The 18,404-nt window shown below is 39.2% G+C and overlaps 1 protein-coding gene across 3 annotated transcripts in view; it reads right to left on the bottom strand.

The window, feature by feature from the left end:
* The window catches only part of NRG3 (neuregulin 3), a 1,158,196-nt gene that overhangs the window by 81,101 nt on the left and 1,058,691 nt on the right, over positions 1 to 18,404 (bottom strand). The window lies entirely within an intron of this gene.

Raw genomic sequence — 18,404 nt, 5'->3', positions numbered from 1 at the left:
TTACCTGTAAATGCCCTTTGCACAATAGGGCAATCACTAACATAATTTGTCAAGTGCACACAAAGAGAGAAGATAAAATGTTATCACATAAGATAAGAAATCAGTGTCAAAAGAGTGAACAAAAAATGGAAGGCAAAAAGAGGAGGGGCAGGTGCTGTGGCGTAGCAGGTAAAGCTGCCGCCTGCAGTGCTGGCATCCCATATGGGTGCTGACAGGAGTCCTGACTGCTACAATTCTGATCCAGCTCCCTGCGAATGCACCTGGAAAAGCAGAGGAAGATAGTCCAAGTGTTTAGGCCCCTGCACCCCTGTGGGAGACCTGGAAGAAGCTCCTGGCTCCTGGCTTCAGCATGGCCCAGCCCTGGTCATCTGGCCATTTATGGAGTGGCCAGCAGATGGAAGACTTTTCTATCTTCATCTCTCTCTCCCTGTAAGTCTGCCTTCCAAATAAATATTAAGAGGAAAAAAAAAGAAGAAGAAGAAAAGAAAAGAAAAGTGAAAAAGGAGCCAAAATGAGATAATCAATGAATAGAAAGCAGTTACTAATGTGGTAGATATGGAACCAAATAAGTTAAAAATCACTATAAATATGAATGGCATAAATACAGCAATGGAAGGAAACTATTGAACTGAGTTTAAAAAGAGGATGTAAATATATCTTGTTTACAAGAAACTTAACTACAGAAACACAGCTAACATAAATGTGAAAGGGTGCAGATATGTCATGCTAACACTAATGTTACAAAAAAGATGACATAACTGTTAATTTCAGACAAAGCAGAGATCAGAGTGAAGAAAATTATCAGGGATATATGAGCATTGCATTAGATTAAAGGGCAACTCTCCAAGAAGACACAGCAATCTTTAAGATGCATGTAATTACCAAACAGCGTGATATTAGGTGAGGCAAAAACTGGCAGAGCAAGAAGAAATGGATAAATTCAATATTTTATTTGCATACTTCAACACCTCTGCATCAGTAACTGATGGAGCCAGCAGGTAGACTATCAGTGAAGATATAGCTGAATGAACAGTGCCATTGGCCAATGGGATCTGATTGCTATTTATAGAAGACTTATTCCAGCTACACAGGATAGAAATTCTCCTCAATTCCACATAAAATATCTCCCAAGATGGGCTACATTCTGGATCACAAAACACACCAACACATTTCAAAGAACATAAATCATACAAAGTATGCTCTCAGACCATGAAGAAACTAAAATATGAATCAATAAGAGAAAGATAAGTGGAAAATCCAAAGGTATTTGCAGATTATATAACATACTTCCAATGCATGAGTGAAAAAAGAATCAAGAGAAATTTTAAAAAAATAATTAAAATCAAAATGAAATTATCCTAATTTATGCTATACAGCAAAAGCATTATTGGGGTGGGGATTTGTAGCATGTAGTGCATACATTAGAAAAGAAAAATGTTATAAAAGTCAATACTTTAATCCTTTGCTTAGAAAAATAAAAAAAATAAGTCCAAAGTAAACAGAAAAAGAAAAAAATAAAAATGAGAGAAGAAATCAACAAAATTAAAAACAGAAAACCAATAAAGTTAATGGAGACATAAGCTGGCTCTTTGAAAAGATCAATAACATCGATAAATCTCTAGCCAAATTAACCAAGGAAAAACAGACAAAAATTATTAATATAAAAAATGAAAAAGAGGCCATTACTACTATTCCCAAAAATATCAAAAAGATATTAAAAATACTATTTAAAAAACTGTACAATAAAATTTGATGGTTTTTATGAAGTTGATCAATTTCTTAAAAGACACAACAAAAACTCACATAGGGAGAATGTTAATCTGAACAGTCTGTACCTACTTGATAAACTGAACAATAATTTTCCAAAAAGAATCTATGCTACTGATGGTTTTGTGTTATTTTGATATAATACTAAAAGCACAACCCATGAAAGAACAAATGAAAATTTGTAGTTCACTAAAATTAACAATAAGATATTGAGAAGAGAATGAAAAGACAACTGAAGACTAGGAAAAAATATTTACAAAACACACATTTGATAGAGGAATTGTAACCAACATATGCAAACAACCCTTAAAACTAAACAATTTAAAAATTCCATAAATATGGGAAAAAGACCATATCAAAAAAGTTGTCAGAGACACTCATCAGAAAAGCTACACAAATAGCTTACAGAAAAGGCGCTTGTAATCATTTGTCATTAGAGTGCTACAAATCAAAACAATGAGACAGCGTTACCCAGCTATTAGAATGGTTCAAATCCAAAAATCCAACAACACCAAGGACCAGTGAGGACACAGAGCAACAGAAACTCACATTCATTTTCAGGAATGCAATGAATGGTACAGCCACTTAAGAAGAATATTCGCCAGTTTCTTATAAAACTAAGCAGACTTTATTATGCAACCCAGAAATTTTGCTCCTGAGTTTTTACTAAAATTTGCTGAAAATTTATGTCCACACAAATACTTGCGTATGAATGGTTATGGCAACTTTTTTTTTTAATCATTCCACTTTTAAGCAAACAGGGTACCTTCAGTGGTAAGTGGATAAACAAGTGTGGTATCTCCACATTATATGCAACAATGAAAAAAGTGAGCTCTCCAGTCATGAAAAGACATGGAGGAATCTTACACGATTATCTCAAAGGGATACGAACAAGTCTGAAAAGGCCATATATCAGATGATTCCAATTATGAAACATTCTGGAAAAGGCCAAAGTAGAGACAGTAAAAAGACGGCTGTTTCCCCAGGGATGTGGAGGAGCCATACAGGAGATTCGGGGGACAGTGAAACTCTCTAATATTGTGACTGTGGCTACATGGCTTTATTCATTGGGATAAAAATCAAAGAACTGTATAACATAGCTAATCCTAATGTGGACTATGGACTTCAATTTAATGATAATGTATTGATGTTGGCTCATCATTCGTAATAAAAATGTCACACTAAAAGTGTTAGTGAGAGAAAACCTTGTGTTCTTGTGGTATTTTATGCGACTCTTCGTTCTGCTCAATTTTATTTTTAATCCAAAACAGCTCTATAAAATAGAAACTGTTACACTTACACAGGGCCTATATCTTATGTTTTAGGACTACTTTAGTATTTTCAACACTGAATTAGGAAAGAGGAAGATTTTTAATTTGCCATAATTTCTTTCACTGTAGCGATAGTGCACATGTGTGCTGACCTCCGTTATCAATGCTAACTGGAGAATTCAGCCAACAAATCTACCATTCTATCCAAAGAATAGTAATGAGGGGCTGGTGCTGTGGTGCAGCAGGTTAAAGCCCTGGCCTTGAAGCACCGCCATCCGATATGGGCACTGGTTCTAGTCCTGGCTGCTCCCCTTCCAATCCAGCTCTCTGCTATGGCCTGGGAAAGCAGTAGAAGATGGCCCAAGTCCTTGGGCCCCTGCACCCACTTGGGAGACCCAGAAGAAGCTCCTGGTTCCTGGCTTTGGATCGGCTCAGTTCCAGCCTTGTGGCCATCTGGGGAGTGAACCAGTGGATGGAAGACCTCTCTCTGTTTCTACCTCTCTCTGTAACTCTTTCAAATAAATAAAATAAATCTTAAAAAAAAAAAAAAAGAATAGCAACGACTTCTGCAAAAGGATTTAATTCTGCTTCTATTTGTGGATGTTGGAAATTTTTATCTATTTACTTTCATTTACTTGAAAGGTAGAGCTGGGATTGGGGTGCGGGGAGGGAGAGTAGTGCTTCCATCTATTGGCTTTTTAAGGGAATACTTGCAACAATCAGGATTGGACCAGGTCAAAGACAGAGCATGGAACTCCGACTGGGTCTCCTGCATGAATGTAGAGGCCCAAATACTTGAGCCATCATCTGGTGCCTCCTGGGATGTATTAGCGAGAAACTGTATGGGAAGTGGATTCAGGACTTGAGCCAGCAGTCAAATACAGGATGAGGGTGTCCCTTACCACTCAGCAACTCCTGCACCTACTAGTAGATATTTTAAATTCAGTCTATCTTCCCAGAAAGGGTTGAAAGTCTTGTTGCCTGCTTACTCTTCCCATGATGGAAGGGAGTGGAAATCTTACATTCATCACCCCCAGTTGAATGACCATGGACTTCAAAGAAACACACTACTGTAGTTGCTGTCAAACATTGCTTTTCAGAATGCCTATATAAAATGCTACCAGGGATCAAAGTCAAGAATCCATTTCTCTGCATGAAAAGTTGTCTCTTGCAGGCTACACTGCTGTGACAAAATTGAAATGGAGATCATTTGTCTTGAAGTCCATACTTCATAGATGTTTAGTGTGGCATTAACGATGAAGATGAAATTGCACAGTATTCTGAGCAGACATTAAAAAGTGAAATCAGGGCTCCCCACTGAGCTTCCAGTTCCTACTGAGGCCCCATGTGTGGTCTTAGTAGACAGCTGTTAGATATAGTGGGAGCTGTAGTAACTCAGAGACTGCCCACTTCCATGCCACGTTGCCACCATGGGCTTCAATACTGTCCTGACAGCCACAGCTCCAGACTCTGAAAATACTCTGAACATTCTGGGAGAGCATCCAAATACAACCCTCTTATCTCATTTGGAACAGGGAGCATCTGGGCTTGGAGCTGGGCTCCTTTGTGATAGGAGCCACAGCAGCAGCTCAGCATGCCCAGAGGTTCATCTCTCTCCACAGTACACTCACCCGGCTTCCTTCAGACTTCTTCCTCTTCCCCTTGAAAAGGAAGCAGGCAGAAAGGTTTGCAGGTGAACAGCAAGCATCCAGTGTAGGTGTTCTCGTTTTAGCACACTGATTACCATTTTATTTCAGGGTTGAGTAGTAATTACCACTAATGAACAACATGATAATTTGCAGCCATAAATCACCAGTTGCTTGGCTTTGCCATTTAACACAATGAATTAGAGCTTTTCATGCCTGGAACTTGGCAGGTCTCAGTGTATCTTCCCTTCAGGTCAAGGTGTACTGTGATATGCAAGGGATCAGCGTGGATTTCTACTCAGAGGAAACATTTCTCAATTTCTCAAATCCTTGATATGAATCATAGGCATAAAGACATACCTGCAGACTCACTGTTCATGCCCCAGTCTTCAGTAGAGTCCTATACTATCTGTCAATTTGTTTCACATAGACAAATTACAAGATAGTATTTTGAAGTCACAGAAATCATGAAATTTCAATTAAAATATATTCAGTAGGAAGAATGTGTTTATCTCAGATAACATGACAAGCACTCTTTTAATATGTGTTCTCTTATTTCTGTATGAGAAATAAAGCAATATGTTGATCAAATGAATCCAAGCATTTCCATATCCTTACATGGGGAGGCTTCACCCTTTAGGAAAAGTGAAGTATACAAAATGATCTTTTAACCAAAGCTTTTATTCCTGTGCTTTCTCCTTCCATGCAATCTTAAGAAAGTATGATGGTGATTATACATGTAGCAAAAAAAAAAAAAAAAAAATCAAGGGAATACCGAACGGCTTTATTGTATCTTGATTTGTAATTTCAATTAAGGCAAAACTAACATAAATAAATGATTTCTTACATTGTGTTGCAGAAAAAAGTGTAAAATACATTGAATGGAAACTAACCAGGGGTTGCGATCCTATTATTCTCAATTATTTCCAGCACTCAGAATATGTTCTTGATTCCACCAATAAGAACAGCTACAAGCAACTACAAGGAGGAATCTTATCTTTGGGCATGGTCTACCCTCCATGCTTCTAACGCAGCAGTGACTCTGCTGTCTGCTTTGCGTTCCAGTTCGCAAGGGATGCATTCTCACAATCTTGTTGAAGGTTTAAAATAGTGCCTGCCTAATATTTATATAGTGAAACAGAAAAGTTTAGATCTCCTTATGCAAAACTATATTTTGTAAAGTTGAAACTGCATTCTGATTTCTCAATTTTCTAGAGCATTTAATTAAATCCCACTCTTCACAGTTGAAGGATGGTGGATTTTATTGAGGCCTCCTCCCTTCTGAATTCAGCTCACACTTTTATAAATCTTTTATTAATCAGGACTATATAATGTTGATCCCATCTGTCAGGAGGCTATTAAGAAACCTTAATGGAATAAAAGAGGTATTAATTTATCATACATTATTTAAATGTTCTCTTGCTTAAATCAGAGTATGGTTTTAATAAAGCTGGAGCTTGTGGAATCTTTGTGGTTGCTATTCAATAAGAAACACATGAGATGCATAGTATATAATATGTAAAAAATAACATGATGTTCCTTTAGTTCAATACAGGGGGTCTCCTATTTACTTCTACTCATATTCTCAAGTGCTAATGGTATGTGGAGGCAATGTATATATTATAGAGATAATGCATTATATTATACATTATAATATAGAGATAACGTATATAATTACAGATCGAATAGGGATAGTAGGGGACATGCGTGTACACCTGTAGAGAAAATGTGTGAACCTATGAAACTGCTTGAATATGTATTGAGTAAAATATGCAAGCAAGGTTATACTGAAGTCTTTGCACCTGAACCTGATCTGACATTCACTAGACATGTGGCCTCATGCAACCTGCTGCCCTTTCCTCCGCCTGATTTCTCATCCTGCATTCCTGACTCATAACAGGAACTCCCTTCAGGGAGATATTATGGACATGACACGTCCACCATGTCTACACTGTGCCCGATTTGGAATAGCTTCTCAATAGCAGAGTTTCCTTTCTAAAACCCTGATCACACATCACACAAGTAACTTTCAGAGGTCTGCTTATTTCACTGGACATGAACCTCATATTCTGGTGCAAGGTTAGAGGCAGAAGCTGCTATGAGAAGGCTGTCCCAACATGACATGGGATAGGTAAGTTAGGAGGAACAAGTGGGCAAATGATGCGGGGTGAAAAAGGAATCAGATACAATCTCATGCCACAGGATGTTTTAATATTGCTGCCAAGGTGAGGCATACACACGATGGTTTGATGTGTGAAGCTTCAAACGCAGGTCCACCCCACAGTGTCAGTACTGATGAAGGCAGTGAAATCCTGAGGACTCCTTGAGTTTTTCCCACTCAGTTTGTTATTATTTAAAAATCTTAATTTGAGAAAGAGAGAGAGGTCCTCCATCTGATGATTCACTCCCCAAATGGCCTCAACTGCCAGGTCTGGCCAGGTGGAAACCAGGAGCCAGAAATTGCATCCTGAATGAGAGCAGGGCCCAAGTTGGGCCTTGATGAGAGCCACTGTTGCCAGGGCTGGAACTGGCACTCCAACATGAGATACCCGTGTCACAGCAGCAGCTTAACCCACTGCACCACAACATCGGCCCCTCCCACTCAGGGCTTTGAGCTGAGGAGGATATTTGAAATATTCTTCAGAATAGAAACTCCAGAATTATACTACCAGAGCACAACACACGCAGAAAGTTCCAGAGCAATATACTGAGTGAGGCAAATCCTTCATGAGTGGGATAGGCTCATGGCTGGCTATTCTATGACATGCTTCATAATTTTAATTAGATTTTAGTAAAGACAGTTGAGACTTGACTCTCCACATGGCCTACAACTATCCTCAAACTGATCCCATCACCTCCAGCTGCAGGGATGTGGCTAGAAACAGAATTAGCCTCTATATGCAACACATGGAGAAGACAGAGTGAAAGTCTTTTCTTGTGCATTGGGGCAAATAATAGTCTCACACAGAGATGCTCTTTAAGTTTGAACAATAAAAGCGAAATAAATTGGTTACCATTCAAGTTCTACAAAGAAAGGAAATTAGAAAATGAAGATGAGAATGATCAGAAGGAAGGGGGAATACAAAGTTTAGAAAGCAAGCAAGGAGAGACCAATTCTGAAAGAAATGTGATCAGAAGAAAAGCAGGCTTTCCCCAAGAAACAGTACCAGCCAGACATAATAATTCAGTAAAATACGAAACAATGGAATGTAGAACCCTACATTTCAATAAAAATAAGGATTTTTGTCCCCAAACATTTAATTTAGAAGGCAACTTAGAGACTCATCAACCCGGTAAAAGGAATAAATCACCTTCAATAATCACTATCAATGTAGAGAAAGGAGACAAAGAAATTTGGGCACTGAAGAAAATGGACAGGATATAGATGGAAAGAGAATGGACTGAGGGCATTGGTGAGAAACATGATTATGACAAATTGACAAGATACAAACCTGATGTGTTCAGTGTTACGAATGCACCAAATGGGACATAGATACAGATAACCTATATGTGGATATAGATGGTCTATAGATTATACAAAACAGTAATCATTTTAAATAAAAAGACAGCATGTTGAGATTTCAAAATTGAATAAACATCCATATTCTATATTTTTAACCATGCTGCTTACTAATAAATATAAACCAAAATGTGAACTGAGGCTTGGAACACACTTAATCTGACACATTTTTTTTTTTTTTATTTGACAGGTAGAGTTATAGACAGTGAGAGAGAGAGAGAGAGAGAGAGAGAGAGACAGAGAGAAAGGTCTTCCTATGGCCGCTACAGCCGGTGTTGTGCCGATCCAAAGCCAGGAGCCAGGTGCTTCTTCCTGGTCTCCCATGCAGGTGCAGGGGCCCAAGCATCTGGGCATCCTCCACTGCTCTCCCAGGCCACAGCAGTGAGCTGGACTGAAAGAGGAGCAACTGGGACTAGAACCCAGCGCTCACATGGGATGCCGGCGCCGCAGGCAGAGGATTAACCAAGTGAGCCACGGCGCCGGCCCAATCTGGCACATTTTTTTATCTGATGGAATCATGAAGAACCCATAATTATCAAGTATACTATAGTCTTAGTCATCTTCTGCACATGATAGGGACATATTTTTTGAAAAAAATCTGTGGGTTGTTTAAGTTTTCACATTCTTTTTCTGTTAGAATTGGGATCATACCCAAACATTTCCATCCATACATATAACTATGGGGAAAATAGCTGATTGTAGTTTTGTTACCATTATTTTCACATTGACACCCCCTGAGAACATTTCCCCTTCTACTTTTTGGATTTATTGATATTTTTCTCATTCATACTTTAAATTTCTATTTCAAGTTATTACTTGAGAGACACAGAGAAAGACGGAGTGAGAGAGAGCAAGCAAGCTCATCCTCTCAACCTCTGGTCTACTGACCACATGCCTGCAATGACTGGAACTGGACAGGACCCCAAACCAGGAGCTAGGATCCCAATACAGGTCTCTCACATGGGTAACAGGAGCCCAATTACTTGAATCACCACCTGCTGTCTCCCAGAGTCTGCATTAGCAGGAAACTGGAGTAAGGACAAAGCTGGGAATTGAACTCAAGGAAAGTGGACATCTTCATTGCTGGCTAAATGCTCACTCCCTGTTAATTATTTTGTTCTCCAACACACACCTTTTGAAACTACTCCCGAAGCTAAACTGAAAGGTATCGATCACCTAAGATATAGACAGGCATGGGCAAGATTTGAGGGATGGCAAAAACTCCTAATCTGTCATCCTTAGCTTTGGCATGAAGAAAATTATCAGGGGTTCCTCAGAGAGAGGTCTGATCAGAGTAGGGTGTGACATCATGCCCCATGGGCCTTGTGAAAGACTGCATGGAGAGTAATGTGTGGCTTCTGAGCTTAGCCAAGGAGTTTTTTTTCCATTGGCCCATAATGAACAGAGGGATGTAGGAGCTTATGCAACATGAGTATTAATTGAAACGCCTGGGCCCAAAATGTTTCAAATTTCTGAGTGTTTTGGATTTTGGAATGTTTGTATAACCATAACAGGATGTCTTGGGGATGGGACTCAAGTGTAAACTCTAAATTTGTTTATGTTTCAGTTACAAATACCTGAATTTTATGGGATATTTTAAATAACTTTGTGCATTAAATAATTTTTATGGGTTATAATGTTCCACTTGTGACATGATGTTGGCATTCAGCAAATGTTGGATTTTGGAACATTTTGGATTTCAAATTTTTAGGTCGTTGTCATTCAGTTCATATTGTAGGTTGAGAACTAATATGGTGTGGCTGATTGGGGTAGTAGTGGGAGGAAGGGGGCAGGGAAGCAAGGTGAGGCAGCTCTAACTGCCTCATAGATCTGCCTGTGTCTGCTAGTCATTTTTGTAACATCCACTTTAGCCATGGAATAATCGCTCTAACAATACAAGTGATTCTATAAAATAGAGTTCAACATTATTCTGGGATGTTTGATACAGAAAAGTTCTACTGAGTTAGATACTAATTCTCCTTAACAAAAGAAATACCTGTATTATATATGTTAAAGAAAGAAAAAAATTTCCTTATTATAGTATCAACTACTATAAATTTTTAAGGTGGTCAAAATAGTTTAAATTGTGCATTAATTTCTTGACCCTGGAACATATGACAAGTTTGAAAAGACTATGACTAAAGAGAATTGATCAGGAATTACATGTAGGCAAGTCAAACAAAATTTGATACAAAAATGTTTTTCTTGGAAGCAAGCTCAATGGATAAAATTTTAAAATAATGTATATGGAAGTTGCTCATAAAGTAAGGAAATAATATCATCCCACTACTTCATGTTTTATTATTCTATCTTAATTATTAAATAATAAGATAATATAAAGACTATGGTCATAAAACCATATTCATATGCCTAAGATAAGCATTTCAATGTACACATAACAAATAACATTTTCTGTTTTAATGATAAGAAAAACACTGAAGATACTGTGATAATGAAGGCATGCACACACCCGCCTTTCCTACCTCTAGGCCTCATTTGGATCTTTTTGTGTGAAATATATCCCCTACCCTGCTCATTTTCCTTCCTATTTTAATGCTTTCTATCCTGCAGATCCCAGGGTCAAGGAGAGCAAAGAGGGTGTCATTTTCTGTTGTTGAATAAGTGATGTTTCCATGCAGCAGTAAGGACAAGTTGTGACTGCCATGCTCCTTTAGTTAGACTGTACTGGAATTTTAGAAATCCTACTTTATGTTTAAAAAGAGAGAGCAAACAGTTAAAATACAAGTTGACACTGTAAAGCAACAAGCTTGATAGGAGGGGTCATGGATAGAAACCAGAGCTAACAAATCTGGAAGTACAGATTTTTGTAAAATACAAAGAAACAAACAATGCTTTTTTAATCTGAAATATTGCTGTCTTCTTATAAAATATAATTTATTTGAAAAACAGAGAGACAGAGAAAGATCTCTCATTCACAGGTTTATTCCCACAGGCAACAATTAGGGCTGGGCCAGGCTGAAGTTGAGAGCCTTAGTCTGACTCCTCCACATGCGAGGAAGGGACTCAACTACTTGAGCCAGCATCTGGGGCTCCTAGGGTGCACATTAACAGGAATCTGGACCCTGGAGTGGAGCCAGAACAAGAACATAACATTCTAAGATGGATTGCAGGTGTCCCAAACAGCATGTTAACCACTGGAACAAACACCTGTGTCTCTTGTTTGCTTTTATAAATATGTATATGCATGTACATTAGGTATACATAAGTATATATATATACAATATATAATAACATATTGTACATATAATAATGAACTCGCCTTTCATAAATACTATATATATTGTACAAAACATATGCATGCATTGAATAATGTTGCTATTTCATATATGTTTTTCAATTGGATGTGTACACTTATCTATGAATTCACCTATAGTAACCAGTACGTTTGGACCTAATGAAATGAAAAAGCTAGAATATGAGAGGTTTATTTTAAATTCAATTAGGAGTTATTCTTGATACGGTACCACTACATAAAAACAAATACTGATTTTAAAACATAGCGTTTATTATCCTATGAAATTCTGTCTTCCAAACTGGGAGGACTGATCCCAGGTATCTGACTCACTTAAAAATGGACGTGTGTACACAGCCAAGTTCCTTCGCAATCATAAATGACTTTCACATGCAATCTGAGCCATCTGCTGCTCTGTTTGACCTTATCCCACTGTGTTCAATTCACTGCTGGTGTTTAAGAAATCTTCACTTCCATGGGTATACCCTGCTGGTGCGTGGCATAGCTACAGGAGATCATGACAGCATCCATTCTTCTGGAGGAGAATGCTCATAGCTTGGTGGGAGTGGAGGGGAAGGTTCTTTGCACAGAAAGCAGACTTGCTGTTTCTGAGAATGAAGAGGTCTCTGGGTACTGGTATAAGACTGACTGCAGGCAAATTGTATGAGTCTCTGGCTCTCATTTCCTTTAATTGTAAAGTGGGAGATAATTATGCCAACTCTGTAAGACCACTGTGATAAGATTAAGGGACAGATATTGCATGTAGAAGCCTTAACAGAATATGTGACATACTGTTAAGTACTACTTATTATATTCTTAATAGTAACTTCATTAATATTTATTTGGGGCAGGCGCCGCGGCTCAATAGGCTAATCCTCCGCCTGCGGTGCAGGCACCTCCGGGTTCTAGTCCCGGTTGGGGCGCCAGATTCTGTCCCGGTTACCCCTCTTCCCGGCCAGCTCTCTGCTGTGGCCCGGGAAGGCAGTGGAGGATGGCCCAGGTGCTTGGGCCCTGCACCCCATGGGAGACCAGGAGAAGCACCTGGCTCCTGCCTTAGGATCAGCACAGTGTGCCGGCCGCAGCGCACCGGCCTCGGTAGCCATTGGAGGGTGAACCAACGGTAAAGAAAGACCTTTCTCTCTGTCTCTCTCTCTCACTGTCCACTCTGCCTGTCAAAAAAATATTTATTTGGGAATCAGGTTTTCTTCCTTCTCATATAATATTAGTCCATGCTTGATTTCAAAGGGATTACATCATATATTCTGAAATTTATACTTCTTAAGACATTTAGGATATTTATGGTAATATTCTAAAAAGGATTACATTTGAGAATGATATTTGTCAACTGTGAAATGCTGTATACATTTAACGATAATAATTCTGTTAAAATGCATATTGTCATTTTGATGACTAGAAATCGTACTTGAGAACTAATCAAGTTGTCATTCATACCCTTAGTTATTAAATTCAATTTTCTCTACTGCTCTTTTAACCTCGTTGATTTCTTCAGCCTGTCCTGCCCTGATAGCAGTGCCCTGCCTCCTAGAATCTGAGGGCACGTCTGATTTCTCCAGCTCCTCTGAGCTATATTTTTTGAAGACACTTTGAAATGCATAGAAGCTACTCTTTTTAAAAGGACAACTCCCCAAACATTTACCTCCACACTTTTGAATCATAATCACTGTCCATGACTGGGCTGTTTGCTAGAATAAATGTATTATACTAGCTTCTGAATGGTTATCTATGTTGTAAGAGTGACAGCTCTGTTCTGGAATACTCTTCCAGGCTCTTTTGACTGGCAAAGCTATTGATTCTAAGAAAACACAGGGAGGAAAGAAGTAAAACAGAGAAAAATGATCATCCACATTGACCCAACATAGTCCCCAAGGACTGCTTAAATATTGATATATTTTCTCCTAGGTTTCTTCTCCCTGGACAGATACAGAATTTCGGTTTTGTTTACATACTTGGATTCATACCGGGAGCACAGTTGTTAGCTCCACCATTTTATCTAAAGTGTAACAGGCAGTATCCAGTCCCCTTTGGACTCTTTTCTTTAAGTCAGTAACAGGGAATGGCCGTGAGTGGGTGGCATATGAATTCTAGTTGATCCATGGTAGGCATTCAAAGAGTTTCCAGACAGAAATGAGAGGTAACTTTTATGTGCTCCTGATGTGCAAGAGACATGCTTTCCTTTCTATTTGGACCTGTGATCTTGTGGAGACCAGATCAATACATTTATATATGCTATTCATTTTCCACATGAAACAAAGATCAGAAAAGCAAGATCACCTGCCAACAATTCACTGTGTCAACCCATTGCAGTTGAAAGTCTATCTCCTGGCCTTGTGTTTAGGCCTCTGCCTGATGTCTGAGATACCAAGAGCACAAATGGAAGCCCAGGCCCAAAGTCTGTCCCTTTCTCTTCTCAACAGTTTCCCTCTTGACAGGGCCTGGTGTGCATGTGTATGGGCCATTAACCTTCATATACAAGCACATTCCCAAATGCATGCCTACAAGTGTGCAATATGGTATGCTCCTGGGAAGTCAGATCAGAGTGGGGAGAGTCACCTGAACAGGCCATGCAAGCACAGATAGGCCATGGGAGGAAGTCAGCTGGGTTTCTTAGACCTACAGGGTTACTTTACAGGAGGGCATGAGCTCTCCTTGGCCTCAGCTTTTAGCAAAACTCTGAGAAAATGATTTAGGAGTTGATCCCAGGGCAGCACTGTGCAGAAATGAGAAGCGGAAGGGAGGAGATCTTAATCAAGGATAGATTGGCAAGCGGCTATCCACCAGGAACAACTGGGTCTTGGATCCAGTGAGGACTTTATCAGAACCACCCCAACATGGGGCAAAAGCTGAGATATTTTTTCCATAAACTTTCATGGACTCCCTTTGAGAAGGCTGATTCTGCTGCAAAGGTTAGAGATCCTAAGGAATGCACCCAGGGAGGGGGCCTTGGTTTCAGGGCTAGAAGTCCATTATTGCATCTCTCTTTCAGGAAGTGCTAAGTGAACACATAGTGTCCTCAGTTATCATTACCATATCATTGATCTATTTAAATCACTGTAGCATTTAAAACTAGAGAACAACACATATTTAACATTACCTTACACAGGAAGACATCTTAGTTACTTAAAAACATCACTCACGGAGCCGGTGCTGTGGCATAGTGAGTAAAGCCACTGCCTATGATACCGGCATGTCATATGGGTGCTGGTTCAAGTCCTGGCTATTCCACTTCCAATCCAGCTTCCTGCTGATGAGCCTGAGAAAGCAGCAGAGGATGGCCCAAATGCTTGGGCTATGGGCTCCAAGTTGGGCTTCAGATTGGCCCAACTCTGGCCACTGCAGAGATCTGGGGAGTGAACCAGCAGATGGAAGACCTCTCTATCTCTCCCCATTTCATCTCTGTGAGTTTGTCTTTCAAATAAATATATAAATCTTTTGCAAAAAAAAAAAAAAAGAAAAACCACTCATTAAAGAAGTAAGTCAGAAAGAAGGAGAGATGAGGAGATAACAAAGAGGAGGCTGGGACTTGTTGGGTTATATTCCAGATGGGTGTTTTGTATACTGCTATGAAATCAGTGACAGAGTGATACATTCTAGTTTTCATCTGGACTTTAACTATCTTGGATCATTTAGTGTTTAAATTTACTTGCATCACAAATTATTTCATTCCCTCAAGCATTAGATTATGGCTTAAGAGCATCTATTTGTTTCTCAAAAGCTATTTAACCTTAGCCTAATTTAAAATTCAGAAACAAATATTCAGAACTTACAACTGTTTCTTCTTCCACACGCACTTAACACAATTCATACAATTATAAACTGATTCACAATTTAAAGCTCTACATTGCTGCATTGATATATTTCATGACTATAAACAGCACATTGTGATGATGCCTAAACTGGTGATCTTTGCATTTATGTAACACCTTTCACCAGAGCAAATTCCATCTCACATGAGCAGACGGAAGGAAATGGACCAAACTGGATCTGGTGAAGAACCAGCATGACTTCTGATAATGACTGACTCCTGCTAATCATGAGAGGAGGATATGATGCCAGGCAGACAAAAAACACTACATCTCTTTCACATGCAATTCATTTGACACTCAGATTTTAACTCACCCCTAGCAGAGATGGTTTTTCATGCTTAATGAATTTAATTCTTGTTGTAGTCCATTGGGAAGATTGAACGAATCTTTCATATTGACTACTAACTGTAGGGTCTGTTGTAAAAACAGACATTAAATTTAATTTGAGCTGGTTTTTCAGAATTACAAGTTAGTACACTGTGAGATATTAACTTCGATTTTTTGAAAAACAGCTGTTTTTAGTCCGTGTTTTACATATACCTGTGTTCATGTGTATTTTTGTGTGGAAACTTAAACATTGTTCAGAAGGTGATCAGATGACAAAACATCTCATTGATCTGTACACTTCAGTGCATATCTTGATATATACATTGTCTTTTAATAGAATGTTTAAAGATAAATTAGAAAAAACATCATTCTGTTCATCAAAATGTGATTTTTAAATGTTCTACAACTCCCAGTGGGCACTTCACATGAAACAGATGCACATTCACAAACTCGTTCACCATCCAGCCTCATGCCTCTTTGCCAGGCACAAAGGTTCTACAGATTCCTCATTCTGCTGTCCCAGCCCCCTACTGATGAGGTTTAGTAGCTTTGAAATCAGACACGCTTGAAGCCTGGATCCACCAACTGGGTGATCTTAAGCATATGCTGCACACTATGAGATGCAAGCTTCTCATCTGTTGAGTAGGAGTGGTAGGACCTCACAGAGGCTTGAATGGGAGCATTTAATGGTAGAATGTCACCAGCAAGTTGCCTGGTTGAGCAACGACATGTTGAAGAGGTTCAGTAAGTCCTGGCTTCATTCCTTCCTTCTATCCCTTATGTAAAGGGTACTGATAGCCCTCTCATCACATCTGTCCAAATCATCACTATTTTTCAAACATCCCTCAAATTCCACCTCTCTGTAGCCTTCAGTAACATTCAAACATGGAAAGGAAATATTCCTAGGCAAGAGAACATCACTGTGTTTCATCACTGTGTTGAGTTCTTAATCTGCAGTATTTCATTTTATCCTTCCAACAACCCTGTGGTGTCGTAGAATCACTATCTGTACTATCTGTATTGTATAGACAAGTAAATGAATTCACTCAGCCGGAAAATAATGTAGTGGAAGTTCAAACAATGGCTGTCATTTACCTCCTCCTCTAAAAAAACAGGCTTGAGGCCAATATTGTGGTGCAGCAGGTTAAGCTGCTGCACTAGCATCCCATATGAGTGCCAGTTCAAGTCCCAGATGCTGTTCTTCTGATCTATCTAATTGTTAATGCATCTGGGAAAACAGCAAAAGATTGCCCGAGAACTTGAGCCACAACCTCACATTGGAAGACCCAGATGGAGTTCTAGGATCTTGGTTTCAGCTTGGTCCTGTCCAACCTTTGTGGCCATTTGGGGAGTGAACCAGCAGATGGTATTCTATTTCTTCCTCTCTCTCTCTCTCTCTCTCTCTCTCTCTCTCTCTCTCTCTTCCTTTTGCTCTGTAGCTGCCTTTCAAATAAGTAAATAAATTTTTAAACAATTAAAAATTGCTCTTTTAGGACTTTAGTATGAGAAAGAACTTTTATTGTTATTATTATTATTTACTTGAAAGTCAGAGTTACACAGAGTGAGGAGAGGCAGAGAGAGAGAGAGAGGTCTTCCATCTGCTGGTTAGCTCCCCAGTTGGCCGCAACGGCCAGAACTGTGCCAATCCAAAACCAGGAGCCAGGAGCTTCTTCCGGTCTCCCACATGGGTGCAGGGGCCTAAGGACTTGGGCCATCTTCCACTACTCTCCCAGGCCATAGCAGAGAGCTGGATCAGAAGAGGAGCAGCCAGGACTCGAAGTGGTACCCATATGGTATGCCGGTACTACAGCCTGCAGCTTTATCCACTACACCACAGCACCGGCCCCGAGAAAGAACATTTTATAGCACCAGACTACCTTTCATACTTTTGTCTCAGATTCTCTTAAATTATTATTAAAATATTTTACTTAATTTTTCATGTTAATCCATCCCCCTGATTAAGCTTCTACCCACACTCCTTCAACTCATTTCACACAGTGTATTGGATGCTCATGGAGCTTGGACCCAGGAGCAAATAATGCAACCCCCGCTCCTCATGTATCACCGTGAAGAGGGACCAACATCCACAAGGAACAACAACATTGCACAGAAAATGCAATGGTAGAAGTACAGCAGGCTCCTGGAGGGAGGTGGCGAGGGATCTGTGCCCATTCAGGGGATGGGAGCCTCAGGAGTCTTTCAGTAAAGGTAGAAGATGAACTGAACCTTAGCAGGAAAAGCACACATGTATAGGCAAGGAGCTGAGAGGTGGTACAGAAGCTAAGGGGTTCTAAGTGAAAAACAAAAAAGAATAATCCCAATGGGAAACATGGCATATCAACATGAGAGCCAAAATCATGCTATTGCTAAACACAAAGAACACTGGGTATACAGACACAACTGTTTATGTGTGTGTGTATATATATAGAGAATATATATATATATTCAATGTTTAACCTGGTGAGACTTTACCCTCCACTGATCTAAAAGGAATTGTTTAACAACTTGCACAACAGTTTTGCTTTTTAGAAATATTTTGTCCTTAGTGTTTAGATTTCTCAATGAATTACATACTTGATATGTTTTGTAATTATGTAGTTTGGTTGCTACATAGTACATCATTGAATTATTGATTATACCAAAATTTATACATCAATTTTATTAATTAGTTTCCTTTTTCGGAAACTTCAGTAATAATGCCAAAAACATTTGTAAAATTTCCTGAAGTATGTGTGGTATATGTATTATTCTATAGTCTTAGGAATGGGATTACACTGACAATAGTGAATGACAGAC

The sequence above is a fragment of the Lepus europaeus genome, chromosome 17 (assembly GCF_033115175.1).
Source record: "Lepus europaeus isolate LE1 chromosome 17, mLepTim1.pri, whole genome shotgun sequence".
Taxonomy (NCBI): Eukaryota; Metazoa; Chordata; class Mammalia; order Lagomorpha; family Leporidae; genus Lepus; species Lepus europaeus.
This window is presented reverse-complemented; position numbering and strand designations above follow the sequence as displayed.